The 20,579-nt window shown below is 40.2% G+C and overlaps 1 long non-coding RNA gene and 1 pseudogene across 1 annotated transcript; one reads left to right on the plus strand and one right to left on the minus strand.

The window, feature by feature from the left end:
* The first annotated feature begins 13,229 nt into the window (after positions 1-13,229).
* On the plus strand, positions 13,230-13,329 carry LOC125611230 (annotated as a pseudogene).
* A 977-nt stretch (positions 13,330-14,306) lies between these two features.
* On the minus strand, positions 14,307-20,579 carry LOC125611228. Its single transcript, XR_007341367.1, has 2 exons — positions 19,581-20,579; positions 14,307-15,683 (listed from the first exon to the last, which is right to left on the minus strand). It is a non-coding gene; the product is annotated as an uncharacterized LOC125611228 (long non-coding RNA).

The following is a 20,579-nucleotide window of genomic DNA, read 5'->3' on the forward strand; positions in this document are numbered from 1 at the left end:
TATATAAAAACGTTTTATAAGTTACACATTTCTATAAATGCAGACGTTTGCGAGAATATAAACCAAGACAGTCACAAGGAGAATGAAGATTTACCTTCCACTTTATGCATTTCCATAGTTTTGAGATTCCTTATGAGAAATGTAAATTACTTTCCTAATTACCACTGTAACTTAGGATTGAACATAAGAAAATATTCTAATACAGAAGTACTATTTTTATAAAGTAACTTAAACTGTGTAAAAACTGAATTTTCATAAATTAAATAATATTTTAACAATATTGGGAGAGAATGATAATTGGAAACAGGATTGTATTACACACAAATAATCTATTCCAAATTTGATTTTAATGAAAATTTTTGGTATATTAAGTTTTAAAGGGAAAATACAACCATGCTGACCAAACTCTTTATGATTGAACATGGAAAAATGACTCCCACCAGTGTTCCAGAATGAAAGTGCTCTTCTCCTGAGTGCAATGGTTCACACCTATAATCCCAGCAATTTGGGAGGCTGAGACTGCAGAATTCCAAGTTCAAACCCAGCCTCAGCAACTCAGTGAAGCCCCCTCTCAAAAACAAAACAAAACAAAACAAATGAACTAGAGCTGTGGCTCAGTGGTAAGGTTAACCCCCATATAAAAAAAAAAAAAAAGTAATCTGCTTCTCCAAAACCATTCACTAAGCTCAGTGACACTTCTCAGGTGGGTCTGCCACTGTGCTAGTGAATTCCTACTCCTGTCATTCTTTTTTTTTTTTTAAATATATATATTAGTTGTAGGTGGACACAATACCTTTATTTTATTTTCATGTGGTGCTGAGGATCGAATCCAGTGGCTCACGCATGGTAGGTGGGCGCTGTACCTGTGAGCCACAACCCCAGCCCGTCCTGTCATTCTTAAACGCCAGGCTGACATCTAAAGCTGAACATTCACCAGTGCCAGGGGCCAGGGCAATTGTACTAAAGTAAATACAGCATCTTTACACACAACCACACACTAGGACAAGAGCCATCTGACACCTGGGAACTCTGATTTCAGTCACGGGGCCATCCTTCTGAAGAAAGCATGCATGGAGCACTTACAGACCAGCTCCAGCCCTAGGGAACGAGGAGGGGGGAGAATAAGGCGGGGCCTTCTGGATTCAAGAAAAAGACAGCAGGGATATATTTGGCTAAAACCCTTGTAGATGAGGTGGTAAAAGAACCTTTGTTTCTGAATTAATCAGTGACACTGGGTCCCTGACACAGAACTCCTAAATTGTTGGAATTTCCTGGGTGATAGGGCATCTTTTGCTTTAATCAGGTGGTTCTAGAGGGCTCCTGGACAGCCTCCAGAGGGGTCTAGTTGTATTAAAGGGTTCTAGCCTCTGGCTAACAGCCTCTCCTCCCACTTCTGGGGAGGGGACAGGGTTAATGGTTGCTGACCATCAAAGGCTAAATGACTGAACCAGCCTGTGGCTATTTATTGATCCTGTACCAAAATGCAAAAGGATGGAGTTGGGAGAACTTCCAAGTTGTTGCACACACGGAGTGTGTGTGGGGGACATATCTGAAGAGGGCACAGAAGCTCTGGTCCTCTTCCTCAGACCCTGACCCATGTTATTTCTTTATCCAGCTGGTCTTCTATATTCTTTTTGGTGTTCTTTGTAATATACCAGTAAATACGTGTTTCCTTGAGACTGTGACCTAACGTAGCAAATTAATCAAACTCCTGGAAGGGGTTGTGGGAGCCCTGATTTATAAGTGGCTGGAAGGAGCACAGGTGACAATCTATTCCGTGCAACTGACATCTGAAGGGGAACAAACTTGCAGGACAGTCCTTAACCTTGGGGTCTGACATTAATTCTAGGCACATAGTGTCAAAATCAAATTGAATTATAGGACGCCCAGCTATTGTTGGCTGTTGCTTGGTGTGATGGCCTCTACCCAGCCCCCTAGCACCACCATATTTTGGTGATCATAGGTGAAGTGTTAACCATGAGAACAAAAGAGTGTGATTTTTTTTTTCTCCTATCACTTAAACAAGGCAAAGAAGAGAGAAGATTCTAAGCCACTGGGGATGGAGAGGGGAGGGGAGGAAGCCACAGTGCATCCTGACCATGTAAGGCACAATGTGTGAGGTCAGAATCTGAGGGGACGCTCTATAGAGGCCAATCTATCTGGATCTAGCAGAGAATCATGTGCGTAAGAACGCAGCCTGCATTGTTAGAACGCACAAAGGATGGGTTTGAACACCAGCAGCTCCTTGTAGAAGCATTCCAAGCATCAATAGTTCTCGGGATTTTAATTTATAAATGGTTGTTTAAAGGGGCCAAAGAAAATGAAAGAATATATCATATTCGAAGACAGTAAATCTTAACAAATTTCAAATTCTGTTCACTAGATAAAAAAATCTGCTTGTTGCTAATTCATATTCATGAACATTTGCTTGTTTCACAAAGCAGAATTTAAAGTAGTAAAGACATCATAGAGAAAGACCAGGATGCCAAAATAACAGAAAACATGTTCCCAAATCATATAAGAATGCATGAACATGTATCATTTAGTTTCAAATCTTATCCTCCAACTAAAAAAGTAGAAGTACTCAAATCTCTTTTAAGTTCCAACTGTAAAACAAGCTTTTATGTTTGTTATTTGTATTACCTCTATGAAGCAGAAGTAGTCATTATAATGTTACTCAAGTTTCTATTTTTGAGTCAACACCACCCAAAAATTTCTTTTCAGATGTTATCTTTAAAAAGAACAAAGATTCCTCAGTAGTGCAAAATAATACAAATAAGAAATAAAATAAAAAGAACAAAAGCCTATTTTAGGTCCTAATAAGCTGTTGATACTCATTTTACTTAGAAAATTAAACCAAATATACAAAAACAGACTGCTTAACTATGCCAGGAACTGAACATCCAGTACTATGCTCAGTGCACACAAGAACCCTTTGATCATCAATGCCTCTATCTAGTAGATGAGCAGCAGATAAGGAGGGATCCCGACTTGGGGGACTCCAAAGTCCTTCCCATTACACCCTGCTGAAGTATTAAGGATGAAATGAACTTACAAACTGGTCAAAAATTTCTAACTTAGTATTTTTTCCATTTCTGAGCATTAAAATTATAATTTGGGATAACATGTAAAGTTGAAGTTAAATAAAGGAACGGCTTTCTTCAAACAATGCTCCCCTTGAAGACCAACATTAACAATCAGCACTTTTGCAGGGTTTTTCCACTCAAAAATGCCATACTTCAAGCAGACACGAGCAGTACACCCAAACAGCACAGCAGGGAGGGAGGGCTCTCAAACCCTGTCAGTACCAAGGGGCCAAAGCAATCAGCACAAAGTCATCCTGTCCACTTCTCTTTACAAGAAAAATCTAGGGTCCCTTTAGATAGGTAACATCAGGGAAGCGCAAAGAGATACCAAACTAATTCTACTGTTCCTGAAGCCGTTAGGTCGGTGGTGGTGACTTGGTGGCCACTTAGAACAAAGCAGCCCACACGGGAAAGGAACATCAATCAGATGCCGGTGGAAACGCCTGTCAATCAGCCAGATCTCCTAACTAATGCCTGTCAATCAGCAGGACCCCCTGGCCAATCCTGGAGTTCAGCCAGCTCCCCTGACCAACTCCAAGGGGGCAAGGGACCCTAAAAACACCTTTTCCTGTCCCAAGCCCTTCCCTTCCTGCTGTAAGCCCCATAAAAGTCCAGTCCGGTCGAGCTTCCACTCGGTTTCTCCTCAGACCCTTCTCCTGTCCCCTCTGTGGGTCTGATCGAGTTCCGCCCATGAGTGATATCTCAATAAAGCCGCGGCCCTTTTAAATCTGCCTCCTTTGGTCGCTGCCCGCCTCGCCTGATCTGACAGAAGCATCACTGATTTAATACCTTTAAGTAAAACTTAAAAGATAAAGGGATACATTGATCATTTTAAAATAAAATTTACTAGTTCATGTTCTTCCTTGTTCCAAGGATTTGAGCTTTGCCCCACTCTAAATACCTTTAGACAATATCTTGAAACAAAATAAGCCCCACAAGATTCTTACTTGCAGCAGTGTTGCAGAGGAAGAATTTTCTCACCATCTGGGACCACACTGGAGGAGCTAAAGAAGGACCCCAGGCTTCAGGCACAGCACTGCTGATATGCCCTGGGGCAGGGAGGTGGGGAGGCTCTGAAAGACAGGATCGGGAAGTACTGGTCATCTGAACACACCAACCTTCCTATACCACTGTGCAGTTCTACCTATGTCTACAAACTGCAGAAACTGAAACAGGGAGTGTTGTTTTCTTGTCTAAAACCAACAGTTTCAAAAATAGGACAGATGAGGCAACATGAACATGACCGTAGTCCTATGAGAACATCAGATAACTGTTCTCTGTTAGTCATATCACAAGAGAAAGTCATTTTGTAGGAGAGGGGAGCAATCGGTGCTCACGGCGCTGGAAAGCACACTGGCAGGTTCACTAAGTCGGCCTGCATTCACAGAATTCAACCCGGACAGACACTGACTAAGGCCTGTAAATGTTTAAATTGCTTAATACTGTTTAGTCTCCATACAAATCAGTCTTAAAATCTGAATAAATGGGGGAAAGCCTTGCAGAAAGTTGAAATTTCCTACAGAGTGTTGGTTCATGACACAAAGCAACCAAAAGGCGTCCAAGGTTCCAATGTCGTAGAACATCTTCCTGGAGAGCCTAGGATTTAGAAACCAGTGTTACTGAGAGGCCAGCACAGATTTGTGACCTCCCATCTTTTCATATTCACACTTCTTTACCAATTTCCCAGCCTGACTGTCTCTCCTCAACGCCCTCGATTTCAGTCTGTCCTTCTCCATCTTCTTGAGAGCCAAGTCAGTATTCATGGTAAGTAGAAACAGGCGCAAGAAATCTTAATGTGAAGGTATTTTTCTAAGATACTGGGATTTTTTTCCAAATAGCTGCTTCTGTATAGAAAAAGTATTCAACGTTAAAAGGCTATGAAGTGTGTTTCTCTGAAAATATGTGAATCCTGGAACTCATACTGTCAGTGTCTGAATAGCTACTGTCCATGCTAAAAATGAAGTGTATAAAGGAGCTGTTTTACATATTTATAGTCTACATAAAAAGCAGGCAGTTGTTCACATAGTAAATAAAGCAACTGATCTGCCAGAAAACCCATAAGGCCACACTGTTCTTAATGGTTCTGTCAGCTTTATATGGATGTTGGTCACTGCTCCAGTGTAATCTGACTCACCAAATACAAGGTTGCCTGCCTCCTGACAAGAAACATTTTCAAAATATTCTGCTAGGAGAAATTACCCTAGGAAATGTGAAAAAGCACTACCACACTGACGTCCTTCCCTGAGACCACAGGTAGTGACCACAGTCACTCCCTATTCTCCCACAAATCACAGGAGGTCTACCAGAGTCAGAGTGAACCTGTGACTTTCCTGCGTCATTTCAAACTGACAGCTGGAACAAGGAAGGGCTGCTGACAAAGGAATGCTGGCCAAGCCACAGGGCGAGCCACCGCTTGAGAACTGCTCCTGGCCGACAGAGGAACGTGGCAGCAGACAGGTCAGCGTCTGGGCACTTTTGTCTAAAGTGCTTGCTGAAGAGTGTCTATCTTCAATAATTTGTTCCTATTTGTTATATGATTGACCATTATCTATTCTTGTAGATCAGGAAAGAGTAAAGGAAAAATTAAAAAACTAGGTCAATCCCAGTATACCTTGTATAACAAAACTATCTAAATTTTATTTGAAAACCAATTCTTTTTTGTTGTTACTGTTACTGGGGATTGAACCCAGGGGTACTCTATCACTAAGCTATGTACCCAGCCCCTTTTATTTTTAGCTTTTTTGGTACCAGAGATCGAACCCAGGGGCACTTTAAGCACAGAGTTACATCCCCAATCCTTCTTATTTCTATTTTGAAGGATGGTCTCATTCAGTTGCTTAGGGCCTCACTATGTTGCTGAGAGTGGCCTCTAACTTGCAATCCTCTTGCCTCAGCCTCCCAAATAGCTGGAATTACAGGCATGTACCACCACATCTGACCCAATTCTTATTTCTAATTTGCTAAGAGAATGCACATTGAATTTAGTGTTACATCTGACATACACTATGCATTCATCCATTTATCATGGAGAGGGGGCTTAAATTTCAATGCATGTATGGAATGGAAGCCAGGACTAATATTAAATGCAGAGTCAAAACAGGAATACCTCATAACCCAGAGTCAGGAGCACAGCAAGACAGCTCTTCAAAAACACTGAGAGTTACTTAATGACATTTTCCAAAAAGTTAAAGTATACTCTGACAAAACTCAGGTCCTCAGACACCCTTCTGCCACTGCTAACAGAAAGAAAAGTCAAACGAGCAGATTATTGATAATCTTGATATAAATTGAGGTTTGGGCATGAGTTACATCAATCTCACAAATTAAAATGAGTCCAAGAGGAGGAAGCCTGTGTTCTTTCTCATCTTCTTCATTTAAACGTGTCAGACAATCTGGTTGGTTTTTATCTTATTTCAAATCACAAACTGCTATCAAACACATGCTTGTGTTTTGACTGGAATGGCCTGGGAGGACTGCGGCTAGAGTTCACTGCACATCTGCCTCTCTGGAATCAATTTAGACTTGTTCTAACCTGCGCGCGCACACACACACATAGAACACTGAGGCTGTGAAGGCAGTTACACAGGTGGCAGGAATGTCCAACATCTGTGTGGCTTCAGAAGTCACATCAGGCTACAATTTTACTCTAAAGGTTTTGTTCTTAAGAAGTAGGTTCATATTATTTCCTGAGGGATTACTGTCACCCTCTCAGATAGCAAATATCTCAAGAGTTTGAGAATAAAGTCAGGAATTGGCCACTCTAAGCCTATTGATTCCAATCTTTTTAATCCTTCCTTTGTACACAAAGAAACAGTAGGTAATCTGACTCAAGGACTTTACACTTTTACACTAGGACTTTTTTTCTGATTATAACCATTTATCTTTTCTGGGTGTTTAATATCAAGATCACAGTATATCTATCCCCATAATGGCTGTTTGCCACACTTGTTATTAACTGTGATGTCAATATGGAAATTTTTAAAAAGCCTACAATTTTGGTATTACATTCATAATCCAGAGAGAATAGCACGGTTTACTCTATCATTTGCTGTTTTCCATGTAAGATACTGAATGACAGGAAACCTCAGGAGGAAAATTACATAATTTTGTATGTCTCCTGATAAAATTCCCGAGTGTCTTCACTTCTTCTTGGAAAGTCTATTAACGTATCCATAATTAGATCATAAGATCATGGTGATAAAAAAAATAGGTACTTGGTGTTTATCCTGGTTCCTGACACAGAGCTCCCAAGTCCCTTGGAATTTTGGGGTGACAGAAGCTCCTCTTGTTCTAATCAGGAGACTCTGGGTGGGTCTGTGGACAGTCTCAGGAGGGGGCTGCCCACTAGAACCACCAAGGCAGGACCAGAGGTTAGGATGTCCAGCTCTCCCCTACCCTGCAGTGCTCAGCGCTGCACTGCAAACTGAAACCTGCATGGGAACACCAAGTGGGTGAACACACGGGTGATGGGGTGCGGTGTGCCCAGAGGGGGCTAGGAAGTTCCGCACCCCACCCCAACACCTGTCCCCATGGGTCTCTTCCACCTGGTGTTCCTGCCTCGGCTTCTTTGTGATAAACTGGAGAGGGTAATAAAGTGCTTCCCTCAGTTCCAGAAATTACCAAACTTGAGGGGGTTTGTGGAACTCTGAATTTGAGGTTGGCTAGGAAGAAGTGTGGGTAGCCTGGGCAGCCCATTTGCAGCTGGCTTTGGAAGTGGGGGCAGTCCTGGGGGCCAAGCCCTTCACCTGTGGATCTGACGTAACCCTGGGTGGTGTCAGCCATACCAGCCAGTGTCCACAGAGTAAGTGGAATTGTTTTGGGGTGAAAAAAAACCAAAAACCCTGCACCTGTGGTGTTAGAGGTGTTCTGAGCTCAGAATCATCCCCAAGGATTTAAAAAATATAATTATAGGGGCTGGGGATGTGGCTCAAGCGGTAGCGCGCTCGCCTGGCAGGCGTGTGGCCAGGGTTCGATCCTCAGCACCACATACAAACAAAGATGTTGCGTCCGCCGAAAACTAAAAAAAAAATAATTCTCTCTCTCTAAAAGATATATATATATAAAAATTATAGAAGTTGTAAAAGCATAGAAAGGCCCTTTATGCCGTCCACCCAGTTTCCTCCAGGGCTTACCTTACACAACCACACTAACACCATAAAACCAGAGGACGGACATTGGCGCCTGCCCTCCACCACATGGCCCTGTGTCATGGCCATCACAGTCGAGACGCAGACCTGCCCCACTGCCCCCACCAACCCACCCTAGCAACCACTTCGAGCTCCCTCTCTACAACGCTGGCATTTTAAGAATAGTGTGTAAGTGGCCCACACTGTATGCTTGGAGACTGACTTCTTTGCCCACCCAAAGCCTCGGAGATCTGTCAGTTTGCCCCGTTGCTGCCCCCTTTAAATGCCAAGTGGTATTTTGCGGTGTAGTTGTAACACTTTGTTTGACCATTTGCCTACTGAAGGGCATCCTGATGGTTTTGTTTTTGACTATTACACATACACAACGCCTACTTATGTAAAGGTTTTTGTGCATATGTATATTTCACTTCTCCAAAAAAATGTCCAGGAGTGTGACTGCTGAATCACATACTGAGGTGTGTTCCATAAAACTACTTTCCAGAGTGTCTATACCATTTTGTGTCCTCTCCAGCAGTATTAAGATAGATGGTTTATTGTCACTATCTTATTATATTTTAGCTGTTCTAGTAGGTATGAAGTGAGAATTCATTTTAAAAAATTCTAAAATATACATTTAACATTAGACATTTTAAGTGTATAACTGAGTGGTATTAAACATATTCTCTGTTGTGCAACTGTTACTGTGATCCATCTGCAGAACTCCCCCCCATAAATAAATAAATAGTCCTTTTTACTGTAGTTCATTTATTTTAATCAGATATTTCCCAAAACAATGGAACCAAGTAACTTACTTCAGAGGCCCAGAAGTAAATGAGGAACCTAATTCAGAGCTCACAGACCTTTCTCAAGAGGAATTTGTCAAACTCTTAAGTTACCTCTGAATAGCAAAAATAGAGCTTTAGGCACACTTCTTGCACTGAGACACCACAATCAGACTCCGCAATGGGCTGGGGACTCAGGAGCCCGTGCAGATTCGTAACTAGACAGACACAGGTGGCAGAACCTCACTGGGCTGAGGCAGCCTGCTCACACTCTGCCTTTCAGAGGACAGCCCAGCCTCTCAGAGTTGCAGAACATCCTTCAGAGCAAGAGGGCAACTGTTCGCACTCACTTCTCTGAGACTGCTGACTTCTCCACAATGCAAATATTCCCGCCACAGCCAATTTCAAGCTGTCAAACAATCTCACTGAATGCAGAATTGGGAAGAAACGCACAAAATCATGTGAAAGTGGTGTTAGTCATTAGGGAAATGGATATCAGAACCACCATGAGATGCCACTTCACTAGAATAGATACATTAAAAAAAAAAAAAGTTGGCAGGGATGTGGAGGAACCAGCACCTGTATATGTTGCTGGTAAGAATGTAAAATGGTGCAGACGTTGTGGGGAACAGTTTGGCGTTCCTCAAAGTGTAAACCCTGGTGTACACCTGAGAATTGGAAAGAGCTGTGCAAACAAAAATGTGGACACGGATTTTTATAGCAGCACCATTCAAATAGCCAAAAGATGGAAGCAGCCCAAATAGCCACCCATGAATGAATGGACAAACTGGTATATCCAGAAAATGGGATATTATTCAGTCTTCAAAAGAAATTAATTACTAATTCATGTTTTTGTGATAAGCTTTAAAAATATGCTAACTGAAATAAGCCAGAAACAAAAGTCACATATTACATGAAATATCCGGAATAGGGAACATCCCAAGAGGCAGAAAGTAGGTGAGTGGCAGGTACTCAACATCTGAAAACAGTCACGTGCCCCACCCTAGTCCTGCTCCTGCAAGCTGCCCTTCTTGGCTTCAGCACAGGCAGTCTTCCTGCACTTTCTGCCACTCCTTTCCTCCTTCCTGGCCTCCCACCGCTGTTCCAGGGAGGGTGGGCACCCCTTCCTTCCTCTGGCCATCTGGTATTACTCCACCTCTGTCTTGCCAAACCCCCTTTCTAAAACTTTGCTTCACACACAGAACCACTCACTCCCTTATGTCTCCTAGTATAAAATCACAACTGAAGCTATTAAGAAAAGCAACACTTCATATTACCTACTGGATGTATTCTAAGATCTTCATATATATGGAAAAACATTCTTAGAAATTGTACTGTCATTTTTGTATCAGATTATAAATCAATTTTTTGGTTTTAAAATCCTAGTACTTAGATACTTAGATATTTTATATAATCTCATGCTAGGCATTTAAGTATTTATAGTAGAATTGAAACAAATCAATAATCTGAATAGGCAGTTCACTTCTAATATATCCATTAATGGGTACGCTATAATTGACAAAATGGGTGTACAAAGGCCTAGTAAAATGAGTAATTAATAATTCACTGTTTCAACAGCCTGCCTAGGTTAACTGAGCATAAACCATATGCAAAAGCACTATGCTAGATGCTACAGTAGATATAATTATTAAACATTAAACTAAAAGCTTTAATAAATATAGAAACAAAGTTTTATAAGAGAAGTGAGAGTATCACTCAGATTAATAATTTTAGCAGTTTGATAGTTGGTGTTCCAATGGGAGCTGCATAATTCCAATCCAGAGTGCAAGGTGCTCTCCGGCCTAAGACTCACAGCATGAAGCCAGCTGGGCTGGGCGGGTTCTTTTCTCACACCAATGATTTACTTCCCACAGATCTATGTTTCTCTGGGAAACCTAAATCACATCAAGTCCTCAGATGTAAACAGAAGGAAGCAACTCCACATTTAACACAGGCTAAAATTAAACTATATTGCACCTGACCCAGAAATAGGATGTGCGTTTTCAAATCCTATGTTAGTCACTGACCAATACTTACTCACACAAGGAAGGAAAATCAGACTAAACTGTAGGATACAAAGCATTCACATATAGTTTCAACTCTTATCCACTGCATCAGGGTGGAAGCTGGATGTGGGGAGGGAGGGATTACCATGTCCTGGGCAGTACTTGTTGGAAGGAAGCAGAAGACAGAAAAACTGGCCCAAAGCAAGGATGCAGGGTCCTTGGAAATATTTTAGGGATATACAGGCAAAAGGAGAAAGAAAGTGAAATTGTAAGGCATGCTTTTAAGTGTTAAAATAACAAAGCCTTTTGGTAGATAAATTCTTAGCAACAACACAAAATAAATAAACTGCAGTGAAACAGAAACAGAAACAGAAAAATTCCAAGGTTCAACTGCTCCACTCCAATCCAGCAGGGCAGGAAGGGGGCCAAGAAAACACTGTGGCCGGAAAAGTGACTCAGGCCCAGCACTGAGAGGGCTCAGGGACATCAGGCACAGCAGCCTCAGGTGGCTGCCCAGGGCAACGCCTGTCTATTCACCCGCATCCAGGGTTTCACCTCCCTCTTCCCATTCCAGCCTTACAATCAGACACCATCTTCCTGATGAGGAAGACAGGTCAACAGGTGTGCCTGACCCAGCCAAGGGCACAGTTAGGTTGGGGGAGCGCCCTCAGAGGGTCTGCCTGAATTGTGTGGCCTCTATAGTGTGCTTTCACAATTAGAAACTCAGCCAAAAGACACTGATGTTGGCCACAGGGGCAGCTGCATTCACAGAAGGACAAGACCATCCAGCAAGTCTCAGAAATCTCAAAGCAGCCATCACTTTATTGTGCTAAAACCACTACTTCAATTAAGAACATTCCTGTTAACAGATTTTAATATCCCACACAGAAGAGGAAAAGCAACCCAATCCTCACTGGAGTAGGAATGCCTTTCCCCTAAAGGTTATTTCCACAAGAAGAGATGTGGATAAACCTATGAAGACTTTTAACATCTTACCATTCAAAAACAAACACCGTCTTCTACAATTAAGACTTTTCTTAAAAATTATCATTCTACTGTAATGATTCAAAATAGTTCATGTAGCCTCTAGATACAGATCTACCAAATAGCTCAATATGAATCTGTAGCTTAAAAACATCAAATTAAATAATATCTCATATGCTATTTTTATCACTTCTTACCATGTATCTAACAATCTTTTTCTTCTTGGTACCAGGGATTGAACCCAGGTGCACTTAACCACTGAGCCACACCCCCAGTCCTTTTTGTGTTTTATTTAGAGACAGGGTCTAGCTAAGTTGCTGAGGCTGGCTTTGAACTTATGATACTCCTGCCTCAGCCTCCTTAGCCACTGGGATTACAGGCGTGCGCCACTGTGCCTGGTCATCTAATCTTTTTTCAATTGTGTCCATCAGACGTCATTTAAATGAAGGATGATATTTCCATAAAATAAATAATTGCAATAATCACAGTCATTTCTGAATAATGAGATAATGTTCAATGAAGAAAGGAAGACACTAACATACATATACATACACTGTACAGACATGTCAAAGATTAAGGAAATCTACCAACTTGTTACTACTAGTTATCACTAGCCAGGATTCCAGGCATTTTTCTCACATCAGAAAATCATGTTTCTAAAACCTTTCTAGACACAACATAACGTAATACATATATCACAGTGTGTTCATTAAAAGTAAAGGATCCTCACTATATGATTAAGCAAATTAAAAAAACAAACAAACAAAAAAAACCTTCAAGTTCAATTTCCATGACAACTTTACAAATAAAAAGGAAGCATCCTGAACACCACCGTGTTAGTTTTTACTCTGGCCACTGGAGTCCTTACTAAAGCTCTTGTGTAGTCACCAGGTGCTGGGCAGGACACAGAAGACAGAGAAGCTGCACTGGTACTTTCACCAGATCATTCTGCTGTGATCCGCTAAAGAGATACCTCACTGAACCCCAGATCCAGTAGAAATGACCATAAACTGCCCATCAGAAAAATAAGTAAAGGTGGCATGGCACAGAATCAGACCTGAGGGGCTGAGAATGTAGCTCAGCAACACCCTGGGTTTGATCCCCAGCACCGCACAAACAAAAGAAGAAAAACGAAAGACCATGACCCATATGCACAATTAGATCACCAAATAAATTTTAATTCTCAAGAAACCATTTGTTTTAAAATAGACTGATTTAAAGAGCTGAGCTATTACCTTAGTAAATGCACAAAATGCCCTAAGTGCTTGCTTTTGGAATGATACAGGGATGTGTGTGGCCCTTGTGCAAGGATGACATGCAAATTTGTGAAGTGTTCCATATTTTTCAGCACACTATATCAATACATGCATACCCATGCTTACAGCAGCATGATTCACAAAAGCCAAACCATGGAACCAGCTTGAGAGTCTGTCAAAGGATGAATGGACAAAGAAAAGGTGGTGTATACACACAATGGAGTTTTCCTGAGCCATAAAGAAAAATGAAATTATGTCATCTGCAGGAAAATGGATAGACCTTGAAAACATTATGTTAAGCAAAATAAGCCAAACTCAGAAGGTCAAGTGTGTTTTGTCTCCTATGTGGAAGCTAGAGAGGAAAAAGGCAAAGAAAGGTGTGGGGGAATCTCATGAAAATTCAAAGAAATATCAGTAGAATAGTGCAAATGACCTGGGGAGGGAAAAGGAGAGGGAAAGGGGAAATAATGGGGAAGGATAATTGGCCAAGTTTTTTGTTATATCACGTGCATGAATACTTAATAATAAAATTCCACCATTGTGTATAATTAAAATGCACCAGTAAAGAAAATGTTTAAGAAATTTAAAAGTGTCCCAAATAGCACATTTTTAAAAAAATGAACAAACTACTTCACCAACCGAGAGACCTAATAAAGGTTCCTTATGATTTTTCCACCATATTTAGGTATGAGTCTAGAAAATATTAATGTTCTAAACCAGATTTTACTAAACAAATGATTTCCAGTATAATCAATCAGTACAAACTGAAAAATTCCCAATATCTCCATTCATTTATAATTTTCTACCAACAACCATCATGAGTAAGTTTGGTATGGGTATTTTTGACATACTTTCCCTAGATTAAAGAAAAATGACTTATGTATTACTTAAAAAAAAAAAAAAAAAAAGCTGGGGACAATGATGTACACCTGTAATCCCAGCAGCTCGGGAGCCTGAGGTAGGAGGCAAGTTCAAAGCCAGGTTCAGCAATTCAGTAAGGCCCTAAGCAACTTGGTGAGACAGTCTCAAAATAAAAAATAAAAATGGGCAAGGGATGTGGCTTTGAGGTTAAGCACCCCTGGGTTCAATCCCTGGTATTAAAAAAAAAAAAAAAAAGGAAAAGGAAAAAGCAGGGAGTAGAACAGAGATAATATCAAAGGATACAAAATTTCAGTTAGTAGGACTACTGCTCAAGAGTTCTATTGTGCAACATAAAAACTATGATTAACAACAATGTTATATATTCTTGATAATAGCTAAGTGATCTTAAAAGCGCTCTCAAAAAAATAAGTATGTGAGGAAATGCATGGTAATCAATTTAGTCATTTGAAAAGTATACATACTTTTAAAAAATATACAAGAATACGGGCTGGGGTTGAGGGTCAGCGGTAGAGTGCTCGCCTAGCACGTGCAGGGCCCTGGGTTCGATCCACAGCACCACATAAAAATAAATGAATGGAATAAAGGTATTGTGTCCAACTACAACTAAAAAAAAAAAACAAATATAAAAAAATCGTTTTAAAAAAAGTACAAGAATATGTATAATTTTGTTAATAAAAGTAAAAATAATTTTAAAAAAAGGACCCAAATTACCAATGCACAGTATTGACTTTAAAATTGGGGCTAGGGCTGGGGATATAGCTCAGTTGGTAAAGTGCTTGCCTTGCAGGTACAAGGCTCTGGAATCCCCAGCACCACAAAAAATTAAAATAAATAAAATAAAATTGGGGTTATATACAGATTTGTTTGTTGCCACCTAATTAACTTTCTAAAATTTACGGCCTTGTCTTCCTCATACTTGTGTCACTAGCGCTGAGCACAATGCCTGGGGCACAGCACAGGATCCCAGAAGACTGCCTCAGCGAATGAGTGCATCTGCAGACACTCGTCTTTAAGTTCTCACAGAATGCTGGCCCAATGACTGAACCCACAGACACTCATTTTCAATCCATACACATAAATAAGGTTAGTTCCTTAGAATGTGATCTATTCAAGTAAAAATTCACCGAAATAAGTAGTTTGCTTTAAAAAGTTGTAGTACTTTTAAAATAGCTAAGAAAAGTAAATGAAGAAATATCAATGATGGGAAAAGACATGAGAAAACATCTGTAAATAAACCAAGTTTAATGGAAATACTATCCATGCAGTAGATGATCATGGGCACAGTAACCGTTTCCGTAAGAACTATGCCCCACCCACCTCTAAAGAACACCAGGTGACTCAGTGTTGAAGGCACAATAAGATCACTGAGTGTTCACTGAGGGCTATCTACTGAAGGAGGAGGGTAAGGTACTTTCAGGACCAAGACGCACAGGAAGGACACAATCCTGCAGAAATCCTCTCCTATGGTGGCTAAAGCAAGAGGAGAACCACATGGCACTACCAGTAGTTTTCCTTTTCTGATCTGACAAATGCTTAGATTTAAATACATTACTCTTTCCCTCTCCTGCCATGTCCAAACATTGTGTCTAAGCAACTTGGGAGTGGTTATACTTAGGTACTAGTCTCTGCTAACTGGGAGCCCAAGTCTGACCAGTGGGAGCACTTCTCTCCTCTTCCTAAGAGCCTGAGTGGGGTCCAGCAAGAGCACCTCTACCCTATTTCTAAGAGCCTGGGTGGGGTCCAGTGGGAGCACTTTCCTCCTTCTCCCAGAGAGCCCGAGTAGGTCACAGTGGGAGTATCACTGGGCCAGCTGCAGCTCAGTTCCACCGCTACTGTGAAGGAGTTATTACTTCCACAGAGTTCCCTTCTGAGAAGATCCAGAAATCCACCTTTGAACTGCCCTCCTGCACACTGCTGCTTTACTGGGCTCTGGAACTTCTGACCCATGGAACATGGCATGATTATTTTGCTGTTCCCTATGAATTCCATACACATATATTTATGCGCCACTTACCATTAAACCCTCCCCATCCTTTCTTTGAGCCCCATGACTCTGGCGCAATCACCACAGGCCTTCTGAGTTTACCACATCTACCCTGAAAAGAGTATGGAGTAAACAGGATAACCTCTTATGCTTTGTGAAAACAGTACTCTGAATAGCTAAGCTATAGAATCAACCTAGGTGCCCTTCAATAGATGAAGGGATAAAGAAAATGTGGTACATATATGCATGGAATATTACTCAGCCATAAGGAAGAATGAAATTATGGAGACTATCATGCCAAGAGAAATAAGTTAATCCCCCAAAGCCAACATTGTCTAAAATGTAAATATCCCTAACTTTAAACTTGAGCTAAAATTGTATAAGTAAAAAGCACTTTGCACCAATTGCCTTTTCACTCTTTCCCTCACTTATTTTGGCAGGGCTGGGGATCAAACTCAGAGCCTTATGCACACTGGGCAAGCACTCTACCCCTTAATTACATTCCCAGCCCCACTCTTAGTTTTAAAAGAAATTCAATGTTTCTATTTCTTAACAGTGCTATCGAGATATAATTTACATATTATTCAAGTCACTCATTTTAACTATACAACTCAGTGGTTCTTAGTATATTCACAATATCTATTTCAAGAATAAATGCTGTGACCAACGCAGAAATCATGAAAATTCACAGAAAATGCCACAGATTCATTAGGCCAAATGATGACACTGAATTACGAGGTCATTTTCCATAACTCTTTCTTCATAGGACTTATAAATTATATAACTGTATGTATATCTTAATGCAAGTTTATATAAATTATATTTGATCTGTTTTCCCATCTTCAAATTTATAATGAGAATAATATTAATCTGAACTAGAAATATTACTAAAACCACAGCATAACCAGAGCATACAGGCCAGTGGACACATATATCTTAAATTAAATTAAAAAAAAATTTTTTTTAGATGTTGATGGACCTTTATTTTATTCATTTATTTACATGAAGTGCTGAGAATCGAACCCAGTGTCTCAAACAAGCTGGCAAGCACTCTACCACTGAGCCACAACCCTAGACCTAAATATATTTTAAATTTAAACAAAAACCAGTTTAATATGTTCTTTATGCTTTAATATGTTCTAACTCAAACATTTAGGTACATACACAAAGCAATGAAACTGTCACGGTCCTTTCCTCCTTGCATCAAGGCCACAAAATGGGTGTGAACAAGAAACTCAGCAGCATCTACACCCTATTCGCAGTTCCTCTGGGATGTAAGGGCAAAAATAGGGCTCCATTTAAAAAAAAAAAAAAAAAAAAAAAGTTCTGACTCCTCAATAAGCTATGCCAATTATTTTGTTATAAGTCTTCATAAAAATTTATGGAAGTATTAAGTAAATGATTAAAACTGACAAAAAAGCAAACGTTTGCCCTTTCCTTACACGGGACCACAGTGCATTCTTTTTCATTTTGTTCTTAGACTATACATATTAAATTTTGACCAGAGTTAAATTTTCGAGAACTTCCCAGAAGAACAATGGGAAAAAAAGTTGTCCCCAAAGAAAGTTTGTACATAACGGCACAGAAGAACATATCCAAGGAAGCTAACTCTGCTTTAATTCTATAATCCAAGTATTCAAGTAATAAAAGAGCAGTTGTTCGAACAGTTAAGTAATACTGCATGTGACAGATTTGGGCTTCCATATACTTGCAGCTATATCACCATTAAGATGTTGATGGACCTTTATTTTATTCATTTATTTACATGAAGTGCAAGAAAGTCACACCTATCCTACTAAGTTCTAATAACTAAATAAAAACGGCTGGGGCTGGGGCTGGGGCTCAGTGGCAGTGTGTTTGCCTAGCACATGTAAGGCACTGGGTTCGATCCTCAGCACCACATAAAAGATAAAAACATAAAGGTACTGAGTCCATTTATAACTAAAAATATTTTTAAGAAATAGCAATGGAAAATTGTCCTTATTTTAATTTATCTCTATAAAAACTCAAGAATATTCTTTGCCCAGAGTCTAATTTTCTGGGGCTCCATTACACAGGGTAGACACTTAAACAACAAAAAGCTCCATTTTCAATCCATCAAGCCTGCCAGGCCTTTTCCCTACTTTTGGAAAAAGAATAGAAGAATGAACAATAACTGTCTATATAAAAGCTGTAGGACCAAATCTTTACAGCAATATCACATTAAGTATGAGCCATTTTTCATGCCCTAATAGTCTCAACTCAGGAACAGTTGTATATTTTTAAAAAGTATTAATATTCTTTAAGGATGTCATTGCAATATCCAGCCAAAATTTTTACTTTGCTAAATAAAAAGAAGACTGTCAGTGATGTACCCAAGGATGAAAATAGGAAGTCAGTTCCATATTAGTTCATGTTTTCCATGCTTCCACTTCACTATGAATCAGTCATCAATGACCTTTGAAAACACATTCCATCTTTGGGGTATACAAATAAATCTGATTCAATGCAAAATACCAGTCCAAAGTTCAGAAAGCCTAAGAACCCAGAGTAAAAATCAAAGTCATAACTTTTCTTAGGCTTCTATCATTGAATTGCTCCTTGATCCCTGTGGCAGAACTTCAGGCATGCTTCCAGGTCATGCAACCCCCTGATATCTCCATCCAAAAACCTCTCAAAAGCCCTGGATATGATCACTGTCAAGTTTCATGAGAATCCTTAAAAGCAATCTAGGGGGGCGGGGGCTGTAGTTCAGTGACAGAGTTTTGCGTAGCATGTGTGTGAGGCACTGGGTTTGATCCTTAGCACTGTATAAAAATAAAAACAAACACAAATAAAGCATTCTTTTATTTTGATTTGTATATTGTCAATATACAACTACAAAAAAAAGCAATCGAGGCAAGTGTAAATATGTACATGTGTAATAGGAACTCAAATACAAATTTGGAATAAACAAGTGAAAAATTCTGGAGAAAATATAAATTCTTTGAGGAGAACATTATGGTTCATCAGTTTAAGTCACACAGATGAAAAACCCAAGAAAAGAATCTTTAGGTAATCACGTTTTTCATTTCACAAAAATTAGTTTTTTCAATGTGGTAGCAATTTACTTAATTTACTAAGTGAAAACAGCCTGTTTCACAAAGCTTTTTTTTTTTAATGCTATATTAGTCAATTAATCGCTTGCTCAATAATTACCAGGCATTTCTGAATGTTATCACCATCCTTTTCCTGTTAATTTCAGCATTACTTATGATGATGATTTGGTAACTTATCTACTACTTTGTTTTTAACTACTTTTCTTACAGGATGTAACTTAGATACAGCAGATACAAAGTGCTGGCTTCAGTGGATGTGGCTCTGCCAGCGGTACACTGGCAGCAGCAGTGAAAATCTGGAAAATCTGCGAGCCAGCTGCCTAGCATGCTTGAGGCCCTGGATTTTTTGATCTTGAGTACCACCAGAGGGGTGGGGGGGAAGCCAATGACACAAGACACAAGATGTCACTTTAAAGTCCTTTTGCATTTCTGAGGTGTACCCGTTCTTGGTTTTTCTCAGGTTGGTTACTCTAACTTCCTGTTTTCTACAGATCTCTAATGTTTTCCTGCTACTAGCTAAAACCTGTACCACAGTAGCTATTTTGATTTTTCCAAAATACATATTTCATAAATCTACAATGTACTGTCTAGATTTTAAGTTCCCAAAATCTCTATTATATTCTTATTCCAATTGCTATCTTTTTTTTTTTCTGTGTGGTGCTGGGGTTTGAACCTAGGGCCTTGTGCATGGAGGCAAGCAGTCTGCCAACTGAGCTATATCCCCAGCCCTTTATTCCAATTGCTATCTGTCATCATGAAATGTTATCCGTGGTGTCCCTCTTGGTCTTGGACACTCCTGCCTTCTGGTTTTCGTCTGTCGGTCATTCGTGTCTGAAGCTGCATGCCTTACCATCGCAAGTGTCAACTAGCTGGAAAACAAAGCCCCCTCCCAGCCCTTCCTCCACCAAGAGAAAACGACCCTTCCGAAACTCACTGCTGGCTACCGTCTCACTATGCCAACTCATGGCTAAGAAAGAAGGAGGAGAAAAAGAGGATGCCAACTCGATTAAATGCAATACTCCATATTATGTAGAAAATTGCTTGAGGTAAATAACTGTAAATCTCGTTATTTAATTCTTCCAAAATTTCCTGCCACTCATTCATTCCCACTGGATTCTGGATGATCCTATACAAAAGTGCTCCGTTTCACAACAGGGTACTGGCAGAAAGAAAAAAAGCAAGCGTTTCACTCTTTCTGACATCAGCAACCTTTCGGGGGACACTTACTGCTCTTCAACTGTTTTAGAAACTACCCAAAACAACAGTCTTATGGATAGAAGAAAATTTTAAGTTCTCTTCCCACTGGCTGTCACATTTTTCAAATCCCAGGAAAGGAAACTCCGCGCCCGAGGAACGCGCGGCCTGAGGGCCAACGCGCCGCGCCTGCCACCTGCGC

The sequence above is a fragment of the Marmota marmota genome, unplaced genomic scaffold, assembly GCF_001458135.2.
Source record: "Marmota marmota marmota unplaced genomic scaffold, marMar, whole genome shotgun sequence".
Classification (NCBI taxonomy): Eukaryota; Metazoa; Chordata; class Mammalia; order Rodentia; family Sciuridae; genus Marmota; species Marmota marmota.